This window comes from Pantherophis guttatus, chromosome 3 (genome assembly GCF_059756535.1).
Source record: "Pantherophis guttatus breed Tessera chromosome 3, ASM5975653v1, whole genome shotgun sequence".
NCBI classification, from domain to species: Eukaryota; Metazoa; Chordata; class Lepidosauria; order Squamata; family Colubridae; genus Pantherophis; species Pantherophis guttatus.
The window spans coordinates 76799950-76822017 of NC_142065.1; the positions used below are offsets into that span (position 1 = coordinate 76799950).

The 22068-nt window shown below is 35.3% G+C and overlaps 2 long non-coding RNA genes across 2 annotated transcripts in view; both read left to right on the forward strand.

Moving 5' to 3' along the window:
• The window catches only part of LOC132711326 (uncharacterized), a 183729-nt gene extending 177627 nt beyond the window's left edge, over nt 1-6102 (forward strand). The window contains exons 2-3 of the long non-coding RNA XR_009622135.1: nt 277-345; nt 6015-6102. This is a non-coding gene — a long non-coding RNA (uncharacterized LOC132711326). The remainder of the gene's footprint in view (nt 1-276; nt 346-6014) is intronic.
• Nucleotides 1-22068, forward strand: part of LOC132711327 (uncharacterized) — a 297945-nt gene that overhangs the window by 211325 nt on the left and 64552 nt on the right. The gene's annotated exons all lie outside the window — the stretch shown is intronic.

Below are 22068 nucleotides of genomic sequence, written 5' to 3' on the forward strand. Positions count from 1 at the left end.
AGTCTAAAGTCATTACAGGAAGTATGAAACATAACTGATTTGACATCCGACTTCTGCCTGCTTTAGAGAGAAACTATAGATGTCTGCAGCTCAGACAAAATAGACTGTAGCCCACATTTTAAATAAATTTCCACTTACAATTTGTATGCTGAATACTGTTATAGTTCAGGTTCTTGGCAAGTAAAACTTGATGCTAAGTAACGAACATTAAATGTAAGTATTTCAAGTATTAGTGTCTTTGAACAGAAAGCTGAAAAGCTGTGTTTTTAATTTCAGTGAATCGACCACTATTAATCAACCAATTCATAATGGTTTAATGAGAAGCACAGCAAATGTTCATTTCAAGTAAGTAAAATCTGGTATCAGTGTTTGTTATTTTCTGTTCAGAATTTTTCACTCAAGTGTTCAGGGTTGTTGAGAGCATTGAATATTAATTAATTATTGGGGGTTGCACTGTCAACCAGATGTTTGGACAGGATTTGGCATTTTGTCCACCTCTCAAGTCTTTCCTAAGGACCATGGATGAGCAGGTATTGTTGTTTAATAATATTAAAGATATCATTGCAGGATGTAAGCTGTTCTAAGTCAAACTGGCTTTGTAATTGACTGATGGTGATTTTGTTAATGCTGATAGTATTGACAGATGTCAATTCCAGATATTTTGGAATTACACCCAAAGTGCCTCTCACTATTGGCACTATATTTGCTTTTTTCTGCCGTTTTACATCTAATTGCAAACCTGTATGTTTTGTGATTTTCTTGAGTCTTTCTCTTCTCTTCTGCTGTCTTTGGGGTATTATAATGTTTTCTATTCAGACGTTTTTGTCTTTCCTTACCAACAATTGTTAAGTCTGGGGTTTTGAGTGAGAGATTCTTGTCTATTTGAATTCTAAAGCTAAAAAATTAGCTTTCTAATTTTTTTGTTACTTTATCTATTTTGTGGGTCTCACTGGTTCTTGCTCGCAGGCAAATGCTATTCCTCGCAGATATTGAAATCCACCATAGTTGCTATTTTGTCATGCCATCTTCCTACAGCAGCTAAGTAGGTGGTCCACTGGAAATTGAGTCATGGCAACTGGACTTCTTTTCTTTTTGGTTTGAAATGTTTCACACCTTATCACTGTTTCTCCAGCTTCTTTGCAGAGATGGCATTTGCTGAATGTTGCTGTCTTCTCAATTCTGGCTTTATGTGCATTTGTTCTTAAGCTTTGGTCTTGTGAAGCCAGAATTAGTCCATCTGTCTCTTTCTTTAATTTTTCTGCTGTTATCCATTGGAAGGTCTTGTTATCAGCTTTGCTGCTTGTTATTATTGTTGTTCTTGTTGTTGTTGTACTGGCCATGTAATACTTTGCCTTGCCATGTTTTTATTCTTTCTTTGGACTTCATTGTAGGCCAGCTTGGTGCCTCCAGTGTACAGTAAACCTTTCTAGTATATTAGCTTCAGTGCATCTTCTTCACTGTCGTTCAGATATTCTTCCCCTGACCCTTTTTCTTCTTCAATTGTCTGGTGTATTTGCGACATTCCTCACCCACCTATTTCCCTTGGTAAGTAGTGTCTGTCAACATTATTGCATGGATGAAGGGCATAATCTGTCATCGTTTTTCTGATCTTCCTATCCAGAGCTTTTAGTTCTGTCTGAATCTAGTCCAATATTCCAGCTGTGTATCTAATGATTGGAACTGCCCAGGTGTTAATTAATTTGATATATTTCCTCTACAAATTTTGAATTTCAGATTCTTCTTCACTCTCACGATGCATTCAGTACTAACCTTCTTGACTTCAGTGTGCTTGATGTTGCCAAGACTCAAGGTATTTTGTGTATAACTATTCAATATTTCAAATTTGATCGGGATCTCCCTGTGAGAGGCAGATTTTTAAATGAGAGAAAAATTAATTGGAATTAAGATAAAGGCGGGTACCACCTATTATAACAATAATAGGTTTTTTTCTTATCTTTTCCTCCAAGCTTCCATTATCTTTCCTCTTTCTTTCTTCCTTCTGCTTACTCTTTTTCTCTTTCTATATTTCACAAGTGAGGAACTGTTTGTTGACCTTATTTCAACAGTATAATTCTTCCATCATCGTTTTTTTGTTCCCTTCTCCATCCAGGTAATTTTAGATTAACGATGTCGGTTTTTTAAAAAAATAAATACTGTTGTTTTTTAAAATGCAGTCTCCTATCTTCTGGCATTTATGTTCAGATAATAACTGCCCTCACAAAAGACATCTAAAATAATGAAGCTGTTAAAGAGCATTGAAATTTATTTCCCCTCACCTCTTTCCTTCATTTTAATAAAATTAATCTGGCCTTCTTAGCCATCAGAAGGCGAGCCATCACAGGACCATGCCGCTGACACAGACAGATCACCATTAACTCCTTTTTAAGCTTTAAAATGCCTCTGAATGCCACAGTAAAGAACCTCAAACTGCAAATCTTATTCAAATGAATTAAGCTAGACCAGATGGCTGAAGGAAGGCATACAAGGAAGAAGTAAATCTCCTCTTCTCCCTTTCTGATTGCTTTGCCCACAGAGGAATAGCGATTCAAAGAAAATCACTAATCATGGCAGATGTCATTAGCATATTCCCAACAAGGAAGCTTACACTGGGAAAAAAAAATCTAGGGAAAATGAATGGCTGCTGGAAGATCAATGTGGAAACAGCATACTTCCAGCTGGCTTCGAAGTTAGTGGCTTCAGGATGTGGTAAAATAAAATAAATAAATAAATCCATCTTAGAACTCCTAAACAGGAGGGGGTTAAGGGGGTGTTTGGTTAATGAACTAAAGGACATAAATCTGTCAGGATTTCCAGTTGTGACACAACAGGGCTCAGTAGCAAAGGTGCCTCGTTGGATAGGAAATCTTAGCAGTGCTCCCAATAAAACATGGAGACCTTTGCTGTTGAATATCTTGTTTGTTTTTAAAAAGAGGATTATGTGAGTTGTAATGGACCCCGACTATTTTTTCCCCTGATTACAATATTGTGAATCCATGTGGTAAAACACTTTCATAAAAAAAACCAAAAAACATTGAACCCTACCAGTGGCGATGTAAAACATTCAAGAGTAAATGTTTTTCTCCATAGAAGGCAGGATTATGGGAAATGCTAGATGGTATGTTTCGATATCATAAAAATGTGATGTGAACATGGGGAAAGATGGGGCATTTTATCCATGCAAACACTAGATATCCCCTTTCATGCCAAGTTTTGAGGAATTCCCAGCTTAATATGAAAACTGATTCTTTTTAATCAATATTTATATTCGTCTGCATTCTGTTAATAGCATTTAGTTGCAATGGTTTGGCCACGCGTAACTTCCTAGTTAAGAGTTGCCAGGTGAAGTATTTCTTCTAAGACTTCTGAACAGAGTTCATCAGGATCCTAAGAAAAAGAGAGGTCGACCTGCAGGAAGTAGCATTATGGAAGTTTGATTCCATCTTGCAGTGGTTCACTGCTAACCCCGGCACTCCTCTAACTTTGCTCATGAGTTCCGTTCCTTCCACATGAGCTCAGATTGAACAGGCACACTAAAATATACAAATACTTTTGTTCTGAGATGGTGCAGCAAGGTTTTCTCATTGTCTGCGAGATGGGAGAGAGCTATGACACCTGCTATTAGAGTTTCCCGTCCTCTTCCAACAGGCTATGGAAACACAGTCATCACTTTAATAGGCATATAAATGCTTTTTTGCCATTCTCCAAGGGATGACATTTTCCCCCGTATGGTGTCTGAGCAGACATGAATATTCTAATGACTGTGCCCCTACCAATGATGTGGTCATCACTTCCTATTCTGTCATAAACTCAGTTCATTCAGAAATACTTTTCCATTCTTTCTTTATTAGCGGATATGGAGCTACACATACCATTGTTAGGATTAGATTATTTGCTGGCATTTGTGCAATGGTTTATGGAGCAATGACCTGTTGAATTTTGCATTCCCTTTCTGTCACTTTAATTTCCCAAGCATAGCCAAGTCCTCCAAGTAAATTTCCACTCCTCTGCACCCTGTGGATTAGTGGGGCAACTCATTGTCACTTCTGGTTGATGCATGTCTAATTTCTTGTGCCTCGTGTTGAATATCTATCCCCCTGTAGGTTCCCACTATAACAATAGAGAAGCAGTCACTCAAATCTATACCACACCTAGTTGAATGATAAATCTTCTTGGTAAAGCAGCCATGAGACACAATATTGACAGGTTTTGTTGTCACATACAGAAGAACTAGGTGAGGGTGACAACATGCCCACAGATGTCATTATTGATTGTGCCAGTAGGAGGCAGATGGTTAAATGACACAATAGGAACTGTCACAATAGTTTTAATTTTATTATTGAAGAGCCAACATTCAGCAGTCTTGGATAGATTGCCTTCATTTTTTATCCATCCTCAACATTTCCTCTCTTTTAAAAAAACCTTTCAATGAAGTATTAGAGCCAGTAAGAAAGCCTTTTTATGTATAGGAAGGTGATTGAAGCTATTAATAAAATGCCTGTCAACTCCATCCTTTTCCTTTCTCCTTAGCCACAACAGGAGAAACCATTAATTACAGTTTCTGTCACTGAGAAAAGAGATGACAATTGTTCTGAGTTCTGAATCCCTTCACGGATATGAATTCACCTAGCAGCCACCTTTTGAAAAGGGAAGCTTTTGGAGTCATCTCTTGAAAAATAAAACAAAACCAACTTTAAACACAGGACGTGTATTTTTCCACACAACAAATGAGAATATTTGAGGCTACAGCTGAAAAGAAAGATTATACATATGGATAGGATGTAAATAGTCCATCTATCATGATCGGAATGCAACAGTTCAAAGCTAATTTTAAAAACAACAAAGGAGTTTTGCAATTCCCATTCAAAAAGTGAGTGTGATGAATCTTGGTTTCATCGTGGAGAGTGAGGAAAGTAGGGTTTCTATTTTGTTTTGTTAAGTCTAAAGCTACAATTGATTGCTCATACATTTGTCTGAGGGAACACAAATAGTGCCCATAACAAACTTATCACTTAAGTCGTCCTATCTACCTCAAAATAATGTGTAAGCAATCAAACACATTTTTTCATCCTGTAGATGAAGTTGTGGAGTCTTCACCTTGAAATCTTAATTCAAGCCAGATGTTGTACGATTTCAACAGAACTTCTTTGTGGCTAAGATAATTTTCTTTAGTTTAAGTATTTACTGGATTGTGTTTTAATGAGAATGGATCCCATAACCCTAACAGCACAAAAGGGCCAAATAAAAATAAGCAAATAATAATTTTGCAAAGAGACTGCCTGCATTACTTTTTTTAACATACCATTTTGGATTCAGCCAACAGAATTTAGCTCCAAGGAAAATAAAATTATTTAATGTAAATGGTTCAGTTGGGTTACATTAAACGTGGAGCTGATAGTGACATTTTGTTCAGTAAGGTAAATGTATGTATGTCATATTTAAATGAGGCTAAGTAGATAGCCTCACAACAATGAATATTTGAATATTTTGTGATTGAATTTTGTATAGATTAAGTAAGTATATTTTTAGAAAAATGGAGAATGAAAAAAGAAATGAACCTAAAGTAGTGTCTCTGTATATGCAAAACTCACAACTTCAGAAAGTAATTGCTTAGAGTGGAATTATCTATCATTGCATCTCACAGCATTAGAAACAAGTTAATGCAGTTTTTATAAATGTCTATGAAAAGCATTGGCATAAATTCAGAATGTCTAGATAAAAATGTTGACATTTCCCCCAAACAGATAAAAAAAGTAAGTAGGATTTATAAGAAAAATGGATAAGTAATGCTTTCAAGCATCCACAGGTAAATTAACACTTAATTATAATAATTTGTCAGATACTTCTGTCTTGAGCTTGGAGTCCCTATGTCATTTTGAATATTGTTAAATCTTCATGGTAAGCATTTAGTCTACATCACTTCAACTTTCTGACTCCAGGATGTTTCAGGATAGTTGTGTGATAAATACTAGCTGGTAATATGAATTTATATATCTTTTCTCAATCACTCCAATTAGTGCTAAGGAATGTCCTGTCACCAGGCGTGTATATTTGATAAAGTTTATCAATTTATCAACAATGAAGTGAAACAGCCCTTTCGCCAGACACAAAAGCAACAGATGGGATGACCCAAATATACATCTATTGCAACAGTGGTGGGTTTCAAAATTTTATACTACTGGTTCTGTGGGTGTGGCTTGGTGGGTGTGGCTTGGTGGGAATGGCAGGGGAAGGATGTAAAATCTCCATTCCCTCCCTGCTCCAGGGGAAGGATACTGTAAAATCTCCATTCCCTCCCTGCTCCAGGGGAAGGATACTGTAAAATCTCCATTCCCTCCCCACTTCAGGGGAAGGTTACTGCAAAATCCCCATTCCCTCCTGATCAGCTGGGACTTGGGAGGCAGAGAATAGATGGGGGCAGGGTCAGAGGTGGTATTTACTGGTTCTCTGAACTACTCAAAATTTCTGCTACCAGTTCTCCAGAACTGGTCAGAACCTGCTGAAACCCACCTCTGTATTACAATATGAGCATTGTGAAAATATTTCCAGCAAATGTCTGGATTCATGGGAAAGTGATGTAAATTCAGATATGGCATTTGTCAGAATCAGGTTTTTACATGGCTTAGTAACATGGAAACACTTCATGTTTTTTCAGATTCACAGTATCCTTTGTGACTGCAGCTGTTGCCAGCCCTGTCAAAATCACAGCATCTGAAAATTTAGCACCCACATGTCTGTTGACCTTCTGACAGGACATCATTGCTCAGGTGCAAAGCTAACAGCTCACACGTGGACCCAAGGCCAAAAGGAGCACAATTTATTAAAATTAGTTTGAAAACTGCACCAGTAATTCTGAAATCTGGTTTGCTATTAGATTCCCATATAACTAGCTCAATTTTAAAAACAGAAAACATTCAGAACATTGTATAAAGTTAACAGAGAAATAATTTTATTTTGGTCTTTGGAAATAACATGCCCATAAGGAACTCAGACGAACCTTTAGCATAGAGTTGCTCAATTCTACATCCCACAATAACACCCTTAAGTGTGTTGTACTAGAATGGCTTGTATTATTGGACTCAAAGAGAAATAGAAATGTAGTTTATGAAGTCCTCTTTTATATGTATTTATCTCATTTGGATGCCTTAACAAAAAGTAATATTTAAAATGGCTATAAAGAAATAACCCATTTCAAGCACTACCTAATATTTCATTAACAATTACCGGTAAGTCTTGCCTTCTGATGCAGTCACAAGCTCACTGGAAACGCCTGTGGGAAAATAGCTTATATGCATCCTGTGGCATGTGGTTTGCCAGGTTGTTGCAGCTTATCTCCTGCAGATATTAACTGAGAAAATGCAGATGCCTTCAGGGAAACTGATGTCATGTGGTATGCAAGAGGAACCAGTTTTCCAGAATTTTGATGGCACACCTTTGAGTCTCCTCATTATGCATGGACAGGATTTAAGACAACAGCCTATCATTTTTGTTTTGAGATTTGGTTTATTTCAATTTAAAATATGTTAACCCTACCCCTAGAGAACACACATGGAATCTTGGCAAGATTTTCAAGAGAAGGGATTTAGGCCCTTTCCTGGAAAAAACACTGACCTAGAAAAATGCTCCCAACTTTGTAACAATTAATCATCCCACAGTGGAGCAAAATTATTCTATACATGCTCCATAAGCATGCTCTTCTTCTTCAAGATTTATCAAGCTCTTGGCCTTATTTCTGTTTTAGAAATAGGCTTTGGAGTCTAATTTGTACTGTATAACCAGCAGTGCAAATAGGATCCACAGAACCTAGAGGTATTCTTAAAAAAAAAAAAAGATAGATATCTTCAACCTATTATAGATTGAGTCAACTGTAGGCATCTTGGAAGTCTTGAGAGAAGAGATAGTGTAAAGAATATAAGGACTCACCTTCAAGGACAGGAGGAAAGGTTGCTACCAAAGCAAATAAGAGGGGTTTGAGCATTGGCCAAGAAAACAATTTGAGAATGACTTTTCAGAACCCACCCCAGCCTCCAGCAATTCACATGAAGATAATGTGAGGGAGGAGGAAGCACTTTTAGCCCTGAAAGATGCTGTCAGTATTGCAGTTATAATAAAAGTAGTCTTGACCTTTATGGCTTTGGTTTGTTAGTCTGGTCTAACTTTTGGGATAGACAGGTAGAAAAAAATGCACACATTTCCTTTCTGGTAAATTAGTTTGGTGTGATTGGCCATAACCAGGATGGCAACCATTTTCTGAGTCTGTTGAAACCATACTCTTAACATTCCAGATGTGCCTGGAAGTATTTTGTGGTTCCCCCCAGTTCTTGCTTGCAGGCAAATTATATTTCTTACAGATCTTCCTATTCACCATCGTTAATATTTTGTCATGTCATTGTTTCTAATCAGTCTGTGAGATCTTCTTGCAGCAGCTAACCAGATGTTTTATTTCTTCAGCTTCTATGGAGAAGAAGCATTTGCTGTTTGTTGTTGTCTTCTCGTTTGTATGCTTTTGTTCCTAAGGCTTGGTCTTGTGAAGCCAGAATTAACTCAGTTGTCTCTTTAATGTTGTTGCTCTTATCCATTGTCAGATCTTGTTGTTATCTGCTTTTCTGATTCTCGGTGACTCTGAGTGAGTCAACAATAGAAAAAACTCAATAAAATCAATAACATTTTTTTTTTAAAAAAAGAAAGATAAAGGATGGCAAGCACAATGAAGTCAGGGGTCTTACTGTCTCTGACCAAAGGTTTGGATCTTTCTATATATCTGTGCTTTAACTTATACAAACAACTGGTACTTTCCTCACAGTTTTAATTGTCTTGGTTTTATCTAAAATTCTATGCATGAATTTTAACTTGTATATGTTTTAATGTTGATTTGGTCTCATAAAGCAGTAAATAAATATCTTATGAAGGCAGGAAGAAAACAAATGTGCTTTTACAGTTTACCATGAATGCAAGACTCATGAAATGTTTTTATATTTTTGTATGATTGGCATCCTACTCATTAATATACAGTTTGAGCAGAATAATTTCACAAAATTTATCATTTATTTGATAATAAAGGTTCAAGGAAGGAAGGAAGGAAGGAAGGAAGAAAGGAAGGAAGGAAGGAAGGAAGGAAGGAAGGAAGGAAGGAAGGAAGGAAGGAAGGAAGTTATGTCTGCAGAGTCTATCCAAGTGCTTGAAATCATTTCACCTTTCATCAAGTTTTAATTTTAAAAAAAGAGTGTGTATCTCTTTTGTTCATTGTCAAAGTGCTTGCTGAAATTCATACCCTACATATTGTACTGACAGATTGAGTGTATAAACAAAAGACCCAAACATTTGGATGCAGTTGCTGTGTCAGCTCTCCTAACTGTATTTATGTGACAAGAGTTAACATTATGACATTAATAATTTCATCAGATTACATATATTTGCTTCACTAACAAGCAAGCTATTCTTCATAAATTGTCTGTGACCAACAGAGTTCCCCTTTGGAAGAAAGCCATGAATTCCAGTTTTCAAATGAAAACAACCTTATCAAAAGTTTGATTTCACTGTTCAGAAGTTCAGAAGGAAGGGTTTCGAACGGAGTTTGGGGGAGGCAAAACAAATCTCTAAATATTTGCATTGAGCCAGACTTTATAAATCCCCCATTTCCTGTCAATAAGCAACAAAATAATAGCTACAGCCTTACATAAAAATGGTCAACTCAGGAAATATAATAATTTTGTCCAGCTGTTCTGTGCAGAAATAGCTGCAGGTTAGGTTTGCTTTAACTTTGGAAATCACCAAAAGCTTGGTAGCAATCATTTCTTTGATTTATAGTTGTATATCCATTGCAATGGATAATAAGGACACTTGCTACTTCCTAATTTTGAAAGGCCATTAAATCTGAAGCTTGTTATATATTTCATTTAGTACAGGAAACAATCAGAAGCAATATGTTGTAGTTTGGAGAGGTATATTATTAGAATTTATACTCAGTAGTCCAATAAACCACTATTACCTAACACTCTCCCAGCTACTGAGGTGTCATTTTGTGCTATAATATAGAAATGCTGGGTAGAAAATCCCCCCATCAAAATAAACTATATGCATTTTAACTTCTGCTTTTTAGAACATTACATGCGAGATATTTTTTATAATAATAATAAAAGAATAACATAAACCCAATTTAGATGTTCAGAAAAATGCAGATGTTTCCTAGGTTTTACATTTGACGAGTGCATCAAATATAAAATCTAGGAAACATCTGTATGTTTTAATTTTTCATCCACCAAAAATATACAGAAATATACAATACAATGCTATATAAAATATATAAAATACACAGCAGCTCCAACTCCCTGTGTAGAATCAACAATAAGGTGAGGAGAAAGAAGATGCAGTATTTCTCCTTTTCCAATTTCCTATTCTTCCCCAGAAAAATGAAATAACCCAAGAACACAAACATATTCAAAGGAATCTTAAAATCCTGAACTAATAACAATTACACAGTGAGTAGACACCTAGTTTCCCAAGGCCAGGAGATCTAAAGTTATGCTCCAGATGATGATTGAAGATCTTTGAAAAACACAGACAAGAACATATATAAAGAGACAAGCCTTGAGATATCCACGTACTGAGATGTTTTGATTTCTCACTGACATTCTGTAGGCAAAGATATTTTTATTGATATTGTTCAGTTATTCTGACATGGTTGAGCAAGAAAAGTTCATTTTAGTGGATCATTGTATCATCTTTTTAAACTGGAGGCTTTCCCTGTTCTTAGGCTGACAATACATGAGGGGGGTGGGGAATAGAATCATTGAGTTAAAAAGAATTTAAAGTGTCTTCAAAAGTCATTCATTCAGCTTTCCGGAGATCCTGGCAGTCCTTTCCTATAAAATCACTTTAATATGATTCTCTATTTACATATAAATGAATCATTAAAGTAATGTAAAAACTATCAATCACACAAGCAAATTATTAAGAATTGGATTAAATTGCTGACTTCACTGTACATGAAATAAAGAATTATAATTCAAGGTTTTTTTTTCCCTTCAATGTAAGCCCTGCACGTTATTTGAATGACTTCTTATAGATTTTTTCCCATGTGTCCTATTGGTATACTTTTAACTTTGTCTTCTATAATCAAAGCACAAGTGAAGTGATACACATATGTTTCACATAGCTTGTCAGGTATTTTGTAGGTTGCAAAATAAATCTTGCAAATCAAGGAGAATAAACATTTCCTAGTAGTCGGCAGGCAATATCATTAAGCTTTTCTTGCAAAATATAACTACTATACTACAGGAGATTGAATCAACAAAACATGTCCTTCTAAAGTGTGCATTCAATTATGTGTTTCATAAGGCTATAAAGCAAAGGTTTCATTTTTTTTTTTTTTGAGGCCACAGAACTGGTTCATTAAAAGAATAAATTCCCTGAACCCCTGATCAAGAGACAAAGTTCTTGTGCTAGGAACCTGGTTGTATATCTCATTAAGCCCATCAAGTTCTTATGAAGCTTCTGTGAAACACGGTTTGAAAAATCCTCACCTGGTTTTATGGATCGTATTGTTTATAAACCCCCTTTTTTGTTTGTTAATTCAAAAATACATGGACTATTTATGGGCAGTAGCCTCCTTTGCTCATAAATTATTTTTACCTTCAGGATTCTCATACAAAATGAGATATGAGGATTTCAACCTTCACAAATTTCATTCGGACTCCCAAATAACTATGTACAATTTTATATTCAGGAGTATTAGATCTTTTTAGATAAAACTGCAGCAGCTTCAACAAATAGGGGAGTAGATTATTTTTTTTTTCATCTAACGTAGCTTTAGAAAAAAGGAAAAGTAAATAAAAAGAAAAGATCTTGGTTGGCAAGCTAATAATATACAGAATACAAACATGTAATAATTGTTTTCTTCTAAATGCATGCAAACAGTAGAGTCCTTTGCTAAAGAACACAAGGAAATTATGGTACACAAATAGGAGCTCCCAAATTAAATGGGACACATATATTCACCTTCATTCATAAAATAATATTGGTTATATTTTTTTAAAAAAATGCTGCACATCTTTTTCCTTTGTAAAGAAAAACCTTGACATGAAATAACATGCAATTGACACAGTGCTTCCTCGGTAGTACAAACTAAAACTTTCAGGGTAAATCTGTTAGAGGGGTCATGATGGTAATTTAACAAAAGTATGTCAGCACTATTTTAGGGTTCAAAGACAGATTCTCCTCAATTTACAGAAGGAAGCCAGTGGGGACAGTTGAATGTTGCTGCATTTGTTGAAATTGATATGTTCAGGAAAAGTTGGATCTGATATCTATATATCTATATCTATCTATATCTATCTATTATCTATCTGTCTATCTATCTATCTATCTATCTATCTATCTATCTATCTATCTATCTATATTGTGTGTGTGTGTTAATGTAAATATATATTTACATTTGCAAAAAGCGAGCCAGCAGAAACATGTTTTTATTTATTGAAATTGTATTTATTGAAATTGTATTTATTATCGACAGATTCACACCTCAACTTTGTGTGTTTTTTTTTTTTTATAACTGTCCGTGCTGTAAACCAACAGGCTGTTTCAAATTTTTATGACCTCCTCTCTCTTAAAAAAAAAAAAAAAAAACCCACTGAAATGTAAAAAGAAAGCCAGGAAACTGTATTATATGGGATGACAAAATGGTTTTCTCAAAGACAGGTATTTCTATTTTAGTATTATGTCCTCTATCATCCAGGGAAATTAAGACCAATCCTGTTGGCTGGTTGCAACACTTGTTTTGTACTTCTGCTATTGACACAACCTTTCAAAGGTGAAATATTCACTTAAACTGTGATCATGGAAAACATTAATCCAGTGCTCAGTAGGAACGAGTTTAGTCTCCTTAATGTGTCACACACACTGTTGGATCCTGTGGTGTTAATCCTGATCTCTGCTGGTGCAAATGGAATCAGACCCGGGAACTTTTAATCTTCTGCAAGAGCTTTGTTTCCTCCACAGCCTCCACAGAAGTGATTCCTACTTAAATACATATCTTTGAACAGTTCATACATCAACAGGGTTCCCTTCTTTTCTTAGCTTGACTTTCAGTAGAATAAATCTCGTGTAACTTTTGTTTTGCTGCTAATTTAAGCAGAATAAACTCACATTCTTTCTGAGGAAAGGGGTTTTTTTTAAAGTAGAAAAATACTAATAAGTATAAGGACCATAGATACAAAAATGGAAATTTAATGGAATAGCTAAAGACAAATTATCTGCTTAATTTGGGATAAGCTAGGCTTCTTTCATTTGAACAAATGCATGGAAATTGTGATATAATTAAGGCATTGACCACTTTAATGGATATCCATTTGACTTTGATCAGAAAGATTTATCCATGTGTCAGATGCAGCTATTGACAGCTTTTACACAAAAGGAATCCTAGCCAAATAAAATGCTTCTTTGCATGTGGAGAATTCTTTTCAATGAATCATTCTTAGGCTACTCGTTGTGTTGTATTCGACTGTCCTTTCAGACTGTTCATTTGTGCTGGATAACGTGCAAACTATTCACATAACTTGAGTTAATAAGTAGGCTTTCCAGCTTTGCAACCAGCTTTGGTTCTATGCTTACAACAGGACATTAGCATCCGTATATGAGTAGGGGATCATGTTTTCCATCTCATAAAACTAAATCATATACTGACTTTTCTGAACAACCTATTTATAAGAACAAATCTAATTCGATTCATTGAGCTACTTTGAAGCATTTTGCATGTTCAGTTGAATATTTGAAGTAGACTTATAGCATAGTCATTATTTGATGATTCTACTATCAACAGAAGAAGCTTCAGCAAAGAGCAGTATTTATATGTTTTTAAGAATGTGAAGTACTAATGGCTATCTTGGTTTCACATATTTGAACATAATGTTTCAGATTCAATTTGTCTTCACTTCACTTCCTCTGAGAACTGTTTTCTTTTCTTTATTTATTTATTTATCTGATTTCTATAGCCACAAATGTGAATTATATCCACCTGGAAGGGAAGCACCGAGAATGCACTGGGAATATCAAGGGATATAAACATATGGTATCTCATTCTTCTCTCTTACTCCTAACTCTAACAATACACTAAGCCTTATAGTGGCCTTCTTCCCTATTTGAAATATTTTAATCTCATTATGCCATTGTATTCTTTCTTTAAATAAAGGACATAATATATATACTTACTGCAAAAGAATTATTATATTGGATAAAGGGATCTTTTGTTTTAATTAGACTAACTTGCCTCCATAATCTTGATGAGCTGCATAACTGTTCATGCTTATTTATGCTTATTTCAACAAGGCAAATTTATTCAGCTAGTCCAGACTTCTGGGAATGTACATAGGGATTTTACAAAAATCACATGGAAAGATTCTTTTAATCTTTTTGATTACTAGTAACAGAGTTGGAAGGGACCTTGGAGGTCTTCTAGTACAACCCCCCTGCTCACACAGGAGACCTATAGGGATTCGAACCGCCAACCTTTAGCATCTTAGTCACTGAGCCACCTAGGGAGCCATACTGGGAACCTATTTTGAACTTATTATAGACTGAAGGAAACAGCAGCTATGTAAAAAAAAAAAAAATACTAGTGTACTTTACAAAGTCTATGTGAGGAGGCAGTTCTGTCATGTTCCTGTTTCTACTAGAATAAACAAAGTAGATCAACATTAATTTTCTTAAATTTTATGCATCCTAGCAACATGCTCTTTTTCATCTTCACATAGATGCTTGAATATATATTAATTATGATTCTTTAACATCAGTGGAATCAAGAGCACCTCGTGACAATTACAATAGGCTAAAGTGCTAAAAAATGCCATTTGTATTAGAATCACACATGTGAATTTCATTCACACATTTCCTAGAAAAAGTCTGTTGCTTGTACATATGTTACTAATTTTCTCTTTACTTTCCGCCATGCAGAAAACAAATTTTTCATATTTCATATTGATTGAAAATGAAAAATTAGATTTTAGCAGACCCGAAAAGTGAAACTAAGAGATGTCATTAATTATGTGATCATAAGTTCCTTTTTTCTGTCATTTTAGAAATATGTATGGTGAGAAATTTGATCATTTTTCCCAGTTGTTTCAGAACAGCTGAATATGACTTGGGAAGAACTGATTCATTTTAATTAATTGGTACATCACGGTCCAGCAGGATGATCTGCTATGAAAATAGATTTAGTCTTGCCTATTGTTTATCTTATTTGTTATGACTTGCATATTTATCTTTTTTTCTGTAATGCACTTAATCAGGACCTATATTTTAATCAGCTGCATCCAGATATTGAAAGGATATAAAACTGATTTTTCATTAAGCAGAGAGATAGAAAAAAAACAGTGAAATTCTTTCAGGAAAATCCTAAATTTAGCCGGCTGAACAAAGTGAAATTGAACTCATCCATTTATCATGCTGTTTGTTCTTCAGTTTGGTGGTGGATTTGTTTGTTAGCTCCACTGATCTTTGAGAGATCTAAATTAAGTTTGGCACATACCAGCAAGATGGAGTAGTATAGTCTGAATATCAGCATGCTGCCTCATTCATTTCTAAAGGAGCAAGGATATAGTGTTACCATTAGAGTTGATTTGCTTAGCAAAAATGTGTTTATTAGGAATGGGAATATGATATTCCCAAATACACATCATCACAAATTCTCTTTCTCATTTTTTAAAAAATATTATTTTCTCATAATTTTAATAAATCCAACTGTTACACACCGGTTAATATATCCAACTATTACACAATTTCTCACCAAGGAAAATACAAAAGAAAAAGTTCTTCAAATTAATTAAAATTATTATCACAGTTTGGAATTTTTTTTAGAGCTTTTTTAAAAAATTCTCTTATACTTTTTTTTTAAAAAAAATTGAAGCCAGTTGCATATTAAAGATTTCTTTCCCACTCAAGATTTCACAAAGAAATGTACTTAATGCTGGTTCTTTTCAGACTTATGTTTTAATATAATTATACTTTCCATCCTTGTAAAGAAACTGATAGAATGGCAAAGTACATTTGGTTGTAGGAAAGGCTAAAAAATGATTCTCAGAAGTCCAATGAAGCCTTATATAGCTTTATAATATAATAATGTACACGTCTTTTCAAAAATAACTCTGCCTCAGAGGCACTCTGGGGAATCAAGATGTGAGGCACAACTGAACTTCTTTCTTAGCGTGCTCAAATTCATTATATAAACTTCTAAAAAGAAAATAAATTGCTCCAAGCCTTGGTTTGTTCACTCATGGTTAACTGAACAAGCTACAGCTGGTGGCATTCCCACAATGCAGTAAGCCATAATCTATAGCTCAGAAACCACAAGATTCCTGGTGCAATACAGTCTGGTAATTCACCCACTTACCCCCCCCCAAAAAAAATCATGTTACCGTCCATGATCTGTGACCATAACCAAAAGGTCACATGATCTTTGCTACTACTTAGCAGCGAACAAGGTAGGAGGGGGGGTGTAAAATGAGCACTGGGGGAGGCAGAAGGGATGGATATTGTATAATATTGGATTATAATATGGATATTGGATATTGGAAATGTTGCTAGCATGCTGCCAGATAATACATACACCCTGTTTCTGTTTTGATTTGGTGTTTGGTTCAGGGGTGAAATTCAGCAGGTTCTGATAGGTTCTGGAGAACTGATAGCAGAAATTTTGAGGAGTTTGGAGAACCGGCAAATACCACCTCTGGTTGGCCCCAGAGTGGGGTGGGAATGGAGATTTTGCAGTAACCTTCCCCTGGAGTGGGGTGGGAATGGAGATTTTGCAGTATCCTTCCCCTGCCATGCCCACCAAGCCACGCCCACAGAACCGGTAGTAAAAAAAATTGAATTCCACCACTGGTTTGGGTCTAATACTGCAGATTTAGGGTTGGTGTTGTGTCCTTATATCTGTACTCCCAACCTTCAAAAGAAGTGAAAGTGAGAAGTTCCCTGAAGATGGGCTCCAGTACGAGTCTGAAAGCTCAGAAGACAAAACCTCTGGTCCAAGTGACCAACCCAGATTGGATCCTGCAAGTGAGAGTGATTTATGCTCATTTGTGCACTATGTACTTAATTTAATCTATACTTCTTTAGGCATACATCATGCCTAAATAATAAATGCAGCCACATACACAGTATTTAACATTTTTATGTTTTAGGTAAATTCTTTCAACAACTTAAAACACTGGGCTCTTATTATTATATATTACCCATTATACACTACTAGTAGTTACTAAGCAGCCCTCAATTTACAGCCACGATTGAGCCCAGAATTAAGTCATAAGTCATGCCAGTGGTTAAGTGGGTCATCACATGACCCCAGACAATTTTAGGACCTTTTTTGTAATGGTCATTAAATGAACAGATCAGTTGTTAAGCAAATCCATTGTCAGCAATGGGACTTTTTTCCGAAAATCAGAAGTGAACTCAGGCTGCTGCAAATATCTGTAAATGTGAGTCAGTTGCCAGGCATCCAAATGTGATCATGTGACCATGATGGGGTGACAGCTGTTGGAACTTAAATCCTGGTTGTAAGTAGGCCTGGGCTGGTCTGCCATTTCAAATATATTGATTTCAAATATCAATAGCAATAGAATGTAGACTTATATATCATCCCTTAGTACTTCACAGAACTCTCTGGGTGGTTTACAGTGTTAACCACCAACAATCTGGATCTTCATGTTACCGACCTCAGAATGGAAGGATGGAAGGCTCAGTGAGCTTTGAGCCCCATCAGGATCGAACTCCAGACTTTGAGCAGAGTTTGCCTGCAATACTGCATTCTAACCACTGCACCACCAGTTAAGGGGCCAGTTGCAAGTTGGGGACCTAACTGAGACCTTGATGATCATCACAATTATAATGTCTGTGCGGTTTTCTCACTATCAGCAAGCCAACTAACAAAAGTACCGATTTTACACTTGCCTATCGTCTAGTATGATTAGGATGGAAGGATATTTGGATGGAGAGTCACTATGTACAGTTCAATTAATTACATGATGGATAACATTTGTTTGAAACCCAGGTCATTAAAGCAATGATTCCAACAAAAGTGAGAATTGTCAACAGCTACAATCCCTAAGGGGGCCCTCTTCCTTTCTTACTCTTTTTGATTCTTACTGTCGACTAATCGCTTCTGGTTTCTGTCTCATGAAGGTGAACATGGGCTTTTGAATCCATATATATATATATATATATATATATATATATATATATATATATATATATATATATATATTACTGAATTATTATAAGCTCTTATTCTCCTCATAGAATGTAGAGAAATCTTACATGCATTTTACAGAGGTCCTATAAAATGTTGTTTAAAGAGAGGAGAATGTGGGGTGTTCTTTTTTTAGTCCTTGTAGAAGAATGTTTGACACAATTAAAAACAGATGCACAAATGGTTCCAGCACAGCATTTGTATTCTTGTAATCAACTCTAAAGAGACCCAGATCACATAACAAACCTTTACCCCCTTCCCTCCTACCATGACACATTCTTCTCCTTTGCTCTCTCTTCCTTCCTCTTCCATTCCTCCATCTTACTTAGCCAAGAATATGTTCGTGAATGCAAATTGCTCTATTGGTGAATGGAATTTAAACGGTTTAAAAAAGAAGAAAAAAAAAACTATGCTTAAAAAAAAGTGCGACATCAGGGTTGTGTCAGAACTGGGACAATATAATTGTAGTATGGATTCCAATATGGGATTAAATTATCTAGATTTTTTTTATATAAAAAAAATCTCAGCAGTTCGATGTGGTTGTTGGCATGAAGCCAAGATGGCACATTTGCTTCATTTTTTTGCTAAGATGGTTCAGATTCCATACAAGTTTAAATATGCAGAAACTACAGTTGCTGTAGGTGACACAGTGGCACTTCTGTGAGGCATAATTTTGCATGCAAATGTTATTTGACTATTAAATAAAAACTCTCCTGGAATATTTTGTTCTCTTTTTCTCTTTTTGTGAAGTTAAAGGTCACTTATTTTCATTCAGGTCTGCCTCATGAGATCTTTTAATTTTTTTTTTCTTTTAAGCCTCTCTTTTCATAGTCTTTCACACATCAAAGTTGTCTCTCTGCAAAGTGCACACCATTCAGTAATATATTTTGTAGCAACACAATAAAGCTGATAGTTTTTCTGGGTAATTACCCACAGCCCCCTGCAGGACAAATTAGCATTCATGACTTGAATAATGCTTACTAGAAAGAGTTCAGTGGAATTTACTTAATCAGAATCATTGCTTTCTCATGGCTACTTTAAAAAAAAGAAAGAAATCTCCATTGTCTGTTAATAGCAAAAATGTTTTCCATGCAAGATTGACATTTAGCTGGAAAATATTGTACTAAAAAAAATGAAGAAAAATAAATGTAGGTATCTGTAAAGAAAGCTTTAAAAAAAGAGTGCGACATCGGAGTCGTGTCAGAACTGGGACAATATAATTGTAGTATGGATCCCAATATGGGATTAAATTACCTTGTACTAAAAAAAATATTTTACTTAAAAAAATGAAGAAAAATAAATGTAGTTATCCATACAGAAAGTTCTAAATTCTATATTAATATAATAATTATCACCATACCCCTGTTCATCTTTATTAAAGTGATATCATTGCTATCATGCCTTCTCTTCTTTAAGTTAGTTTGGTTGCTGATCTAAAAAGCTGGCTTTCGGGAGTACAATGAAGAATCTTCATATACACCATGGTGGTGGAGCAGTTAGAATATAGTATTGTAGGATGACTCTGCCCACAGCCAGGAGTTCAGTCACAAAAGGTCTTCCCATCATCCATAAATGTAGGTAATGTCTTTTCTCTAATCAAAGAAGTTAATTTATCTATTTCATTGGAAAACTTGCACTAACAATTCCTCCATTCCTCTTCCTTTCTTTCCCCAAGGCCATTCCACATTCTAGTACAATAAAATTCAGAAGTAGGTTAGATAGATTCCTCCCTAATTTCATTGAAGTGCAAAGAGGGAGAGTAGGCAACATTCTATTCTTATAGCCTACAGACCTAACTTCCTGTTGTTCCTAATGAGGCTGACAAAAATACCTTGAGGTTAATATGAACATGTAAAAGGAAAGCAGGAAGGGTAGAGGTAGTCTACCCTTGCAATAACATTGCCCATCTTCTTGGTAGATGATGATCAGTTCAAATTGAACAGGATTATTTTTGTTTCCAAAATTCCAGGTAGCAGAAGCAAAACAGCAAATTAGGTTATAAGTATAATTATCATTATACAAAGGTTATAAGTTTAAGTGTAATGTGGTCCTCAACGAGGGCTAAGCTAGGAAATTTCAAGGCATCCACTGGGTTTGAATTCCTGAACAGGACTTTACTGATCTTACACACACCTACTCATAAGTATACCATATTGAAATTATAAGGTTTACTTTTAAATCCAAATGTATTTTAATCATTTATGTGTAATGATATTATTTTAACCAGTTTGAGACCATGAAAAAAGGAGAATCCATCCACTGGTAGTTCAGGTTATTTTTCTGTTTGCCTGCACTTGTTCAAATATGTTATGAATTTGCTCATGGGGCTCTTTCCTTCTCAGAGTGAGTTATATGTTTCCCCAAGACTGAACAAAGGCAATAAGTAGTAGCTTTCTACTGCAGCAAATCGAACTGTGATTTCATGATTTCCCAGAGAAATTCATAGCAATATGATAACTGCTGGATACAGGAAAATATAGTGATGACATGTGGGTCTTTCTATTTTAAAGTATGACAAATGGTGGTAAAATTGTGCAAAGCTACAGTTTTCACATGGTGTCTACCAGTCATCTCCACCCACCATGTTCTTTTACTTCAATTTCAAACTTAAAGCTTTCATTATTTTAACTTCTGGTATATGTTTAGCAAATAATAATAATAATAATAATAATAATAATAATAATAATAATAATAATAATAATAATAAATAGTTTTAGAGAATGAGAAACTCAAGATCTTGTGGGACTTTAGGATTCAGACTGACAGGCACTTGGTCTACAACACACCTGACATAACAATAGTTGAAAAGAAAAAAGTATGGTTCATTGACATTGCAATACCTGGTGATGCACGGGTTGAAGATAAGCAGCAAGAAAAAATCACAAAGTACCGAGACTTGCAAATTGAAGTTGAGCGACTGTGGAAAAAGAAATTGTGTGTTGTCCCGATTGTAATTGGAGCTCTTGGAGCAATACCCAAAGGGCTACCCCGCTATTTAGAAATTCTAAATTTACCGGACTTGAACATTTTGACTCTACAAAAAACTACCTTACTCGGAACAGCTTATATCCTCTGATGATACCTTAACAGTTTCTAGGTCCTTGGTTAGGACTCGAGCTGCTGAGCTATTAACCAGCCTCAAAGGCTGTGAATCTCACTAAAGATTAAATAATCATAATCATAATAATACCAATACTGGTAAAGTCAATATTCAAACTTATTTGTGGATATGGAGTGTTTCCCTCAAAATTTAGATAATATGATACATAGTGGAGGTTTGGTAGAGAAATCATCTTCAGACATAGAACAATATAACAGTCACATTCTATCTCAAATCCATTTGATTGTCCTTGTGTTCTCTTGATACCAGCCTTACAAGGGCAATCCTAACAAGTTTGCTTAAGGAACTAAATTGAAATTTATTTCTGGTTAAATTTGACATACTGTAGATCTTCTGGCTTGTGTAATTAGCAGGAACAGTCTGATATAGGAAGGCATCTACTAAAACCAATGTCCCATTAGAACTTGTACTCTTCTTTCTTACTCATTAGTTTGCTCAACAATCTTCTATTCCAACCAGACAGAAAAAGAAGTGAGAGAAATCTATATCATGAGAAAAAGCTATCAACATGCATCTGCTCATTGATTTTGTCTGGCCAAAGAACAAGTGATACCAAAAGCAGGGGAGATGAGTAACATTCACTGAGAAAAGGAACAAGAATTTCAGGAGACCGTGAGGGTGTTGTGCCCATCAGCACTCCTAAAATTTGAATTCAGAATCAGCAGGTTTATTCATTCAACCATATAATGCATTTATAGCAGAGATGGGTTTCAGC